The sequence below is a fragment of the Dermacentor albipictus genome, chromosome 2, assembly GCF_038994185.2.
Source record: "Dermacentor albipictus isolate Rhodes 1998 colony chromosome 2, USDA_Dalb.pri_finalv2, whole genome shotgun sequence".
In the NCBI taxonomy this organism is placed as follows: Eukaryota; Metazoa; Arthropoda; class Arachnida; order Ixodida; family Ixodidae; genus Dermacentor; species Dermacentor albipictus.
The window spans coordinates 48,820,627-48,831,957 of record NC_091822.1 but is presented as its reverse complement, the minus strand read 5'-3'; the positions used below and the strand labels follow the sequence as shown (position 1 = coordinate 48,831,957).

Genomic DNA, 11,331 nt, shown 5'->3' with positions numbered 1-11,331 from the left:
TCAGAATGCACATAGTGCTCAGAAGCATACTATAAGCGGATACAGGATGTTTAAAGCAGATAAGGTTCACAATGTTCTTATTTGCAAGGCTGACAGCTCCACTTTTCTTAAAGCAACCGTGGAGGCATCGTTCTCTTTGGCAAAATTATATAACACTGCTGCTGTGCTCTCGTCAAATGGAACTGTGGTTGAAGGAACCTGCAACTGCCGGGCTGGAGCTGCAGGTGTTTGTAAGCATGTAGCTGCCTTACTATGGTTTGTACTAGACTTGAAGCGCTCTGGGGCAGCCTACGTGCGAGACACACAGTCGTGTACAGACAAACCCAGAGCATGGGGTACTGGCGCTAAGAAGGCCAACATGCTCTCACGCGAGTTCTCACAACTACGTTTTGTGAAACATATGCCAATGAAAGCTGGCAGGCATCTGACTCAAGAAACCACAGTTTCTCTGATAGTGACAGAAGACCGTATTAAGAGAATGTATCAGACACAGAAAAATATTCCAAACGCCATGCTATGCAAGACGCTGGAGGACAACCACTTTCTGCCCGTAGCAGTGAAAAGAGCACTTCACGAGGATGCTCTTAGCCAGATGCCAATCAGGTTACCGGTGCAAGCCCTGTGGGTTGAGCATGTGCCAGCTGGATACAAGTTCGGCTCCTGTGAGCTTACTTTAGAAGACTCATGGGCCCTTGAGCAAGGTACTAGGATGCAGAGCGGCTCTACAACATGGAGCTTCGAGAGATCCTAGCGCCTGACTGCTTCACACTTCGGAGATGTGGTGTCACGGAAGAAGCCAGCTGACGAGAAGTTTTTCAAGAGGCTGTTTGGGTCTAGCCAGATGCAGACCAAATACATGGCTGATGGTTTAAGGAATGAAGCTGCAGCCGTGCAGCGTTACATAGAGAAGAGAGAGGTCCCAGTTAGGATTTACTGTTGTGGGTTGTGCGTCAACCCTGGTGTCCCTGTTCTTGGTGCAACGCCAGACCGTGTTGTACAGGAGGGAGGAGATTTTGGTCACCTTGAAGTTAAGACCCTCTCAGCTGCCAAGGAACGGGGTGATGAATTAGAAAATGCTGTGAATACGGCATCCTACCTGAAGAATGGAGTTCTTAAACCGACCCACAAGTACTTTTACCAGGTCCAGGGGCAAATGGCTTTGACTGGACTCTCCTGGTGTGACTTTGTGGTTGATAATGGCACAAACTGCACTCTTCAGAGGATCACTTTTGACAGCTCGCTTTGGATTTCACAAATGCTGCCACGGCTTCTGGAATGTTTCAAGAACTACCAAGAGCACTGTGCTTGTGTGTGAATATCAACGACTTAGTTAAGTCACATTGGTCTGCAGGACAAAGATGCTCGGACTCATAACATGCTTTGGCATGTGTTCATCTTACATATATTTGGTTTTTAAATATGTTGTATTGCATTAGTCTCCATGAAGAAAGTGTTTTTCTGTGTAATATCGTTATGGCCACGCGTATGTGCTGCCACCACTTATTTAAATGTGTGTGCAACTAATCGGTGTGTAAAAAGTAAATCAAGCACCACACGTCTTGCTGCCTTGTCATTGAACACATACATAACGCACTCTTGGATGCAGGAATCTGGGCAGCTAAACACTTCAACATTTCCTATACTTGATGGTGATAGTGACTTCACATTGGTGTCTGTAAGGAAACCGCATTGAAAGTTGCAAGCAAAATCTTTGCGAAGTGAAAAGTGTGTTCTCCTTAGTGTAGGTACTCTTGCACTCGGTACGACTTGTAACATACGTGGAGTGAACCAACGAAGGTTTATGCTTTACAGTAATCAATGTGCCGTCATAGAGAGTGCCCAAGGTGCACATTGAGCATACTTCATCTCTGCTCTGAGGGGCTAATGCCCAAGTTTCGAGCTGCACTGGGCTCGCACTGCTTTGACGACCAAGCTCGAACCTACCGCATCTCGAGTATTGCATACTGATACTGAGTGCGATAGCAATTATTTCATAAGTTCTTCCTCAAGAATTCCATGCAGGACATTACATGAGAGTTTGTAATAAAGGTCTCAAATTTCATTGCCATGAAATACTCCCATACATATACAAATTTTTTTACATATACAGTACACAAATATACAATACATATACATATCACAATTTTTTGAAACATGAGCGCGTCACTAACACATGTAAAAATGACAAAGTGAAATTCACTTTACAGATTTCACTCCAAAAAGTTAGGAAAGAAAATCTGTGGTAGAATAGACAATGGCTGCAAACACCAACTTTCCAACTTGTCTGTGTAGCTCAGCAATGAGACTGGTGATTTGGTTTTTAGTCATGACTCACATATAGTACTGCCACATTCTATGCTCGAATCATTTGCACAACACCGACACATAAATAAGGCATTGCAGCGCTATATAGCCTGTACAGTGACTTCAGGCTTACTTCAGCAGAGCAAGAAATGCTGCTCTAGTCTGCTGTACATGAAGTAGTGTACTTTAACGCAAGTTCAATGCCTTGCACTGCACCAGGGATTCTCAAACTGCGTTTTGTGGAACTCTTGGGTTTCTTGGAACACTTCCTAGAATCGCCAAGCACCTATGTTCATGCATGTCTTCATCCGCCTTAGCCAGTTATTTTGGGACTAATGCTCTAGCCGCTTACTGCTATCTCACTATACAGCCAGTCATAACTGAATTTAAGTATTTGTTCAGGTGCTGTGCAGCTTGCGTACCCCTTTTACATAATCCGGCCAACACCTTTTCAAGTCTCGGTCGCAGCGGTCGAATTTCGATGGAGGCAAAATTCTAGAGGCCCGTGTACTGTGCGATGTCACTGCCCGTTAAAGAAATCCAGGTGGTCGAAATCTCCGGGGCCCTTCACTACGGCGTCCCTCATAGTGTAAGTCGCTTTGGGACATTAAACCCCCATTAAGCAAATATTTTCAATACAGGCTCCGTGACCGAAGCTGGCCAAAATAGAAATGAAATATGGTAGGAGCCGACTCCATTTTAGCCAAATGAGGTTAGTCTTTCTTCAACTGAAAAGGCTAAAAAGTTTGAGCACCCCTGCTTTAAAGTAGATCATGCACAACGTACAAAACATTAAAAACACCACCATCGCTCATCTGTTTAGAATGGGCTCACGTATGAAATTATTGAGATAACAACAAATTTTCCATATCTTGTTCAGCTTCTCTGCCATAACATTCGGAAAAACAGCACGGAGTATTCTGAAGTTTTTAACTTCCCTGATGACACGCTCAACATGGATTCACAAACTGGCTATCTGCCGTGTTGCTAACTCCTCTGCCAGTGACAACTGCGAGTGGCCATTCAACATAGGTGGCATGTTTAATTCGACTCCAAGCTGACGGAGGTCATCTTCAATGAGGAATCCTCTATCCGCCATTACACTGTCCCCTTTCTCGAGCAACTCGTACAGGCCACTGTGTCTTGTGAGTTCTCGATCATAAAGTCTTCCAGGAGCAAAATTAGACACGAAAGAAACGAAGCCGTTCGGAGTGATGCCAATGAGCCCTTTTGCGGTGTTGTGTCCTTTATACGAGCTGAAAGTGTCGCTTTGTGTATTGTAGTCAGACGGGTTCTCGATAAAAATTTCTGTGCAGTCTAGTACAATGCGTGTAGATGGGTACAATTCTTTAAAATTGTCTGGCATGAACAGGTCCACTGTGTTACGGGATGGCCACATTGGTATCTGGATTAGCATTTCAAACAAAAAATTAACCCAAAATGTATACATGGCACTCGCGGTCGACACAGACACTTTCAGGCGATATGCCAAATCCTGTTCGAGTAACCCAACCCTGAGCCTGCAAAGCACTGCAATGAGCTGTTCTTTCATTGTCAGTGCTGGTGGCCTGCCAGCACCCGTTTTCAGTGCCTCGTACATGCCTTCAACATGTTCCACAAACGCATCAAATTTTTTGAAGGAGTTAAACCCCGTATAAAACACGAGTCGTTTCTCATCTGAAACAAAATCGTGAACTTTAGAGACAGGATCGTTTAGTTTCAGCTTCCCTTTGAGCGCCTGAACTTTCATATCGTGCAACTGAGCCTTCAGATCCTCAACCCCTTTCTGGAGCACAGATTTGTCTTTGCGGAGCAAGCTGTTTTCATGCTCGAGTTTTCCACAGACTTCGAGAAGGTGGTTGACTTTTCTTAGTGTGGCAGCAGATGCTGCGTCTGGAGGCCCCGTGGAGTACGAGTGGTGGGCACCTAAAAAAAAAAAAGAACTACTTATTGATTTGCGAACGGTTAGACCCTACTTTAATGCAGATTTCAGGGTTTTAAATAGTCACTTCCGCCCACAATGTGTGTTCTGAACCTTTGCTCTCGGCTTACATTGATATACAGACAACAAAGAACCAGGATGCCAAAGCCATAGAGCCCAGCGCTCTTTCACTCCACTGGTCCACCTGCGCAAGCAGCTTACCAACCAGCAAGCCCAGATTAATGCTATCCATTTATACTCGTAAACCTCATGAGCTGTCTGTGCCCCTCCTGAGCATGCAGTTCGACGACATTGCAGCTTGTGCTACCAGTGCATTGTTCCGCCAAATTTGCACTACATTTGGATAGCCTGACTTTTGAGTCATTTTTCCAAGCTGGGGTAAAGGGAATAATATCGAGGTGAAAGAAATGAAATGGGTAAGTTTCACAATGCGTGCACTGGTGGAAGAGGTACCACGTTTATCAGAAAACTCGCTGAAGTACTAACACATGGACGGTACAAATCACTGATGACATTTACGTCACAGAACACATGAGGTTCTGCCACTCCTAACATGCAGACTTCCCATGGCTAGTTGCAAAAGCTTGCGAAAAACTGGCTTCGCGGGAAGAAATTTCGTCAGTTTTCACTAGATAAGGAAGTCGCTCGCTATTAATATACCGGTCGCCACAGCACCCGTGGACCCCGACATCCTGGGCGCGATAGGGGTCCGTTAAATGCGAAAAATAAGTTTTCATAGTGGAATGCAGAAAGCGAGAATTTTGAATTCTCACTAACCTTCCGTTTCCGTGCGAGGCGAAGCCGGTACACCGAATGTCAGCTGGGTGGGCTCCTGGGAAACAACGTCGCTTTCTGCGTATATTACACGTTCGTGAAAATGCGTACACACAAAGCCGAAGCCTCAGAAAAAAGATGGCACAGTTAAAGCGTCTCTTACGTTGATCGCATTGGGGCACGTCTACTACGCAGCCGATATCCAACTCGTTCAGAAGGAGCGCCGGGCTGGAAGAGGCAGTTTGGGAGCTCGTCTTCTTGCGTTTCGCGAGTGGAAAAGATTTGGAAGTTATGATTACATGCAATAACCGTCTGAACATATATACTTACTGGTATTAAAGGAAGGAGATAGTTGATTGATGACCTTGTGGGGGAAAATTGTTGGCAGCCGGTCCATATAACCACGGCGTGCACTTGCGTTGAAGTGAGCTCCGCATATCCGGTGGTGCTTAGAAGGTTGCCACAAAGAGAAGCGACCAGCACTTCCTTGGCGGTTGATTCTTCTCACCCACTCCTTTTTTTCTTTTTCATTTGCAGGGAACGCGTGAAATGAAACGTTCTTGTCTTTCAGCGTGTTGTTGTCGCAACCAGGCACACAACAAGTCTGACCGCCGCCTCGGCACTTCGACGACATCACGCGCAGTAGTGGCTGAGGTCACTAAGTAACCCACAGGCAGGTAACAGTTAATATAACGCACCTACAACCGCCCACCACCAAAAAGTACACAATCTCTAACCAAACAAAGCACGCGCACACACACACACCGCAGCAGCGAACGCAGGAGGCAGCCAAGATGGGCGGGCGGTTGGTCGGCGCGCGCTCACTTTTCCCATAATGCGTCGCGCGCCCGCTAGGTTTTCTCGCGGCGCTGCGATTTCCGAAATGGTCCATTGACGTAGCCATCTGGTCTGCCAGAACGTTACCTTCCGTTCCCCTATGGCCAGGTACCCAGCATATAATGATATGCTGGTTAGGAGATAAGCATAAGGTAGTTAGGTAGACAGAATTTTTATGTTTGCAGAGTGACATTAAGGCCTTCACGATACTTAAGGAGCCTGTACATACACTGGCTTTTTGGAGTTTTGATTTCCTTATATGCTTCACAGCAGAGAGTAATGCGTAGGCCTCGGCCGTAAAGATACTTGTTTCCGGATGTAGTACATCGAATTCCGAGAAGGATGGACCGCAGCTGCATAGGACACTCTGACATGCGACTTGGAAGCGTCTGTGTAGAACACTGTGCACGAGTGCTTGTCCTGAAGTTCTAGGAAATGCATTTGGATTTCGACCTCTGGAGCATGCATTGAAACTTTTAGAAAGGATACGTCACGTTGTGTCACCTGCCAGTCCCAAGGAGGTAAGAGCTTGGTTAGGTGCATTAAGCGATGCTCGAGGGGTGGGACATGCATTTCATCGCTAAGCTCCTTCACACGCAGCGAGAAAGGCTGTCTTATAGATGGACGGTTGCGGAAAAGGGTAGCACACGTCAAATCGGAAACATTATTAAAACATGGATGTTTAAGACAAGACTGCACTTTAAGGAAATATGTAAAGCTGATGTATGATCTCTGCAGGTGGAGCGAACACTCATTCGATTTGGCATATAAGCTTTCAATCGGACTTGTTCTGAAAGCACCAGTGGCTAAGTGAATACCGAGATGGTGGACAGGATCCAGCATCCTTAGCACGCTCGGAGCGGCAGAGTTATACACTACGGCACCATAATCCAATCGTGACCGAATTAGGCTCTTGTAGAGATTCATTAGACCCTTCCTTTCACCACCCCATGTAGTCTGGGATAGAAGTTTCATTATGTTCATTGTCTTTAGACATTTTTCTTTCAGATATTTAATGTGTGGAATGAAAGTGAGTCTATGGTCAAGTATATTACCTAGGAATTTGTCGTCTTTGTTGATCGGTATTTGTTGTCCACACAGTTGTAAGCAAGGATTCGGGACCAGGCCTCTCTTTCTTGTAAAAAGAACACAAGAACTTTTGTTAAGACTGATTTTAAATCCGTTTTTCTCTGTCCACATAGACACTTTGTTGAAGCCATACTGTACCTATCTCTCGCACACTGCGAGGTTACAAAATCTGAAAGCTGTTTGAATGTCGTCCACGTAGACAGAATAAATGATGGCCGGTGGTAATGAACCATGAAGCTTGTTCATCTTCAGGATGGAGAGCGTGGCACACCTCCCCGGGGTACACCAGTTTCTTGTGTAAATGGACATGAGAGTACATTGCCGACTTTTACCCGGAAGGTATGATTGGACAAAAAGCTTCCTATTAGGTTTAGCATACTACCATGGAAGCCCATTTCTGACAAGTCTCTCAAGATTCCGTAACGCCACATTGTGTCGTACGCCTTTTCCATATCGAGGAATATGGATAAGAAAAACTGTGTGTACAAATGCGTCATGGATATTTCCTTCAATACGTACAAGATGATCAGTTGTGGAGCGCTGTTCTCTGAAGCCACATTGATAGGGATCAAGCATTTTGCTCGGTTCAAGGAAATGAATGCTTCGCCGATTAATCATTTTTTCAAATACCTTACAATGGCAACTTGTGAGGGCTATCTGGCGGTAACTTGCCACTGCCTTGTTACAAAATATAGACCACAATCGCTTCTTTCCATGTAGTTGGAAGGTATCCTACAGCCCAAATGGTGTTGAAAATCGCGAGGAGTGTAACTTGGGTGTCATTGTGTAAGTTTTTGATCATTTCATACATGATTCTGTCAGATCCCGGTGCGGAGCTTTTGCATGCGCTCAAGGAAGCTCTCAACTCGGCAATACTAAAAGGACAGTTGTATGGTTCATTGTGTCGACATTTTCTTATGAGTGGCTCACATTTTTCTATTTGTTTATATTTGAGAAAGGATTGCGAATAATGGGTTCAACTTGACCCACTCTCAAAGTGCTCCCCAAGTGAGTCTGCCTTATCTTGCAGTGTATCACCCTGTGTATTTACCAAAGGGAGTGAATATGTTTGTCGCCCTCTTATCCTATTAACCCTGTTCCAGACTTTCGCCTCATCTGTAAACGAGTTAACACTAGATAAAAGCTTCTGCCAACTTTCTCTTCTGGCCTGTCGGCAGGTTCTCCTGTCTTGGGACTTCATTTTTTTCAAGTTGACAAGATTCTCTGCAGTGAGAGAAGCACGTAGCAACCGCCACGCTTTGTTCTGTTTCCTACGTGCGATTACACATTCATCATTCCACCACAGGACAAGTCGTCTGCATGCCAAGCCACTTACTTCAGATATGCATTTAGGTGCAGCATCTCTTACAGGGTGTCTACCAAGCTGACATTACCAAATTCCCTGAGTTTTCCAGGTTTTCCCTGAGCGCCCTTGCGAAATTCCCTGAGTGATGCAGAACTATGTTTTATGTCAAGACGGGCTGGAATCATATCGCCCGATGCTCTGACTCTTTCGTAAGCATAAGAAATTTTTTTTAAAAAAGAACCGACTTAATCCAATTTGAATACTAAGGAGTAGTGTTTGTGTTATTAAAAAAAAAAAGAATAGAAGGGAGGGGTTAGTAAAATGCACAGCAAATAAAATGTCTTCGAAAGAAATTGCAAATCGAGTCTGACATTCTCAAATACAAATAAAAAGGAGATGCATACAGAAGCAAATATTCTCAAATATGAGCTGCTTATACCAACTGATAGCAAGCTCAGTGGTATGAGGCCCGAATTTTGTCACAATTGAGTTTCTCTCAACAGCTCGTAAGTCGACCTCAACTATCCTGACATACAGCCCGCGCACGACGCCTCAGTGTTGTGTTTCACTGCTTTAAAAAGTTTATTTTGGTTTGTATGAGGGACCCCTGCATCTAGGCGTCAGCCAAGAGTGTTTTTTTAGCTCAGGCTCCTTCAAAGAAGCACTCGCATACTTCGTTCCCCGTTCATTCCTCAATGCGTTGGTCCTTTCTGTTCTCATGTTCCTTCTGTCACGCGTTGACACTACAGACCATTCGAAGCATACTCTTGGTCAGTTTACAGTCAACGTCCAATTTTTCGGACCCCCTAGTGGCCGCGAAAACTTCCGAAAAGTCAGGCAGTCCGAAAAAATAAATGCATGTATTTTACTGCTCTTAAGGGCTCAAATCGACACAAGCACGTCTGGAAAAGCTCTGAATGCCTGTCAGTACACGTATTAGGCATAGCGGGGCTCATACTGTGACAGGAGAGGGCGGGTGCATGCGTGTAAAATTAAGGAATACATACTGTGTCCCGTGACAATTGCCCCTCCCTACGCTTGTTAGGCTTCACCGCAATACTTTTGCTAATGCTTCACCGCGTCACACAACTCTACTGAGACAAAACTAACTTTCACGAAAAAGCATTATGGAATGCGTCGTGCTTTCCGAGCTTCGAAGCCAAAATTATTGTTGACAGCGGAGAAATGAAGAAACACGGCACCGAATGGCAAGCAGCTTAATAACGAACGTCGGAGCAGCTAGGCGAAGCGTTGCCGCAGTGGTGGCTTTGGCTGCCAGCGGGTCTGCGAGCGATAGCGCCGGTTCGAGGCGGCGAGGTAATCAAAATGGCAGCGGTGGCTTTGATTAATGCCGTTTCGGACCTGCGGTCATGCAGAACGCCCGGAAAATCGGACGCCAAAGAGTTCTTGCGTCCGAAATTTCAGACGTTCTGATACATTGACTCTATGGGGTACGTGGCGGTGCCGCGAAGCCGTCCAAATTATCGGGAATCCGGAAAGTCGGTCGTTGATTCTACACTGGCAACTCCTCCAGCCGACGACAGGGCGTCAATGACGATTCGTTATAATTCCTGTCTGTTACTCGAGCCAGCATTACCGCGACTTTCGACCCTTTCAATAAAATTACAGCTAATTTTCCCTGATGGAGGCACAAATTCCCTGAGTTTTCCCCGAGTTTTTCCAGACTACTAAAAATCCCTGAGAATTCCCGGTTTTCCCGGTTGGTAGACACCCTGTATTATGAAGGCTGTAAAATACTCCACAGCAGCATCAATTCCTAACGAGGACATGTCCTCCCATGAAATACTATTAAGAGTTCGGAATTTCTCCCAGTCGGCTGTATCTATCTTCCACCTAGGAGCCTCTGGGGGATATTCGTTTTCTTTATATGTTCTCAGCAGTATGGGGAAGTGGTCGCTTCCGTAAGAATTGTTCATAACTTCCCACATGAGTTCAGGCAGTATAGATGGGTAAACTATGCTGCGATCAATTGAAGAAAAGGTTCTGTTTGCAAGACAGTAATATGTGGGTTCCCTCTTATTCAAAAGGCACGCACCAGAAGAAAAAAGGAACTGTTCAACAAGACGACCTCACGCATCTATACGAGAGTCACCCCAGAGGCAGCTGTGCGCATTGAAATCACAAAGAACAACATAGGGTTCTGGCAATTCATCTATGAAGGACTGAAATTCAGGTTTGTTTAATTTGTAATGTGGGGTATGTAAAGCGAGCAAATGGTGATATTTTATTTAGGAGAACAGCTCGAACCGCCACTGTTTCAAGAAGCGTTGGTAGCTGCAAAAGCTGACACGCAATGCTTTTATGGATAACAATGGCAACACCGCCCGATGATGCGATAGCATCGTCGTGATTTTTCGAAACGTTGTATACTCTCAGAGAAAGCTTGTGCGTTTTGATTTTAAGTGTGTTTCCTGTAAACACAGCACTTTTGGTTTATGTTCGTGGATGAGTTCTTGCACATCATCAAGGTTTCTAACAGGACCTCTGACGTTCCATTGAATAATTTGTGTATCCATATTAGAAGTAAATATGTGCTGTGTGAACAGAAAGAGAAGTAGTAATTACAGAGATTACAGGGATTAAATTACAGAGCTCTTTTGAGGCCCTGTAATGGGTTTTTTTTTCCTTTATGGAGCGTTTGAGGGAGTCTCGCTGCCCCTTAGGCACTTGGTGCGCCGTGAGGATAGGTGTAGTGTCCATTGCCTCTTGTGAGGTGCCGGACACGTGCTCTTGCGAGCGAGAAGCACAGAAAAGAAAGAAGATAGCTATGACAGGCTCGCTAAGCTGCGTCCCCTTGTTGATAAACTCAACAAGAAATTTCACGAAGAATACTCGCCGTCATCTCGCCAGGCAATTCACGAGAGCATGGTTGCTTTCAAAGGAAGATCTAGTATGAAACAGTGCCTTCCAATGAAGGCCATAAAAAGAGGGTATAAAGTCTGGTGCAGGGCCAACTGAAAGATGGGCTATTTGCTGCATGTTCAGGTGTATGAAGGGAAGAACGCACAAAGACCGGCCAATCAAAGCCTTGGTGAGCCTGTCGTGCTTTCTCTGTCAG

General features: G+C 45.2%; 1 pseudogene; it reads right to left on the bottom strand.

Moving 5' to 3' along the window:
• Nucleotides 1-3,115: 3,115 nt before the first annotated feature.
• Nucleotides 3,116-4,937, bottom strand: LOC135904290 (uncharacterized; annotated as a pseudogene).
• Nucleotides 4,938-11,331: the final 6,394 nt, after the last annotated feature.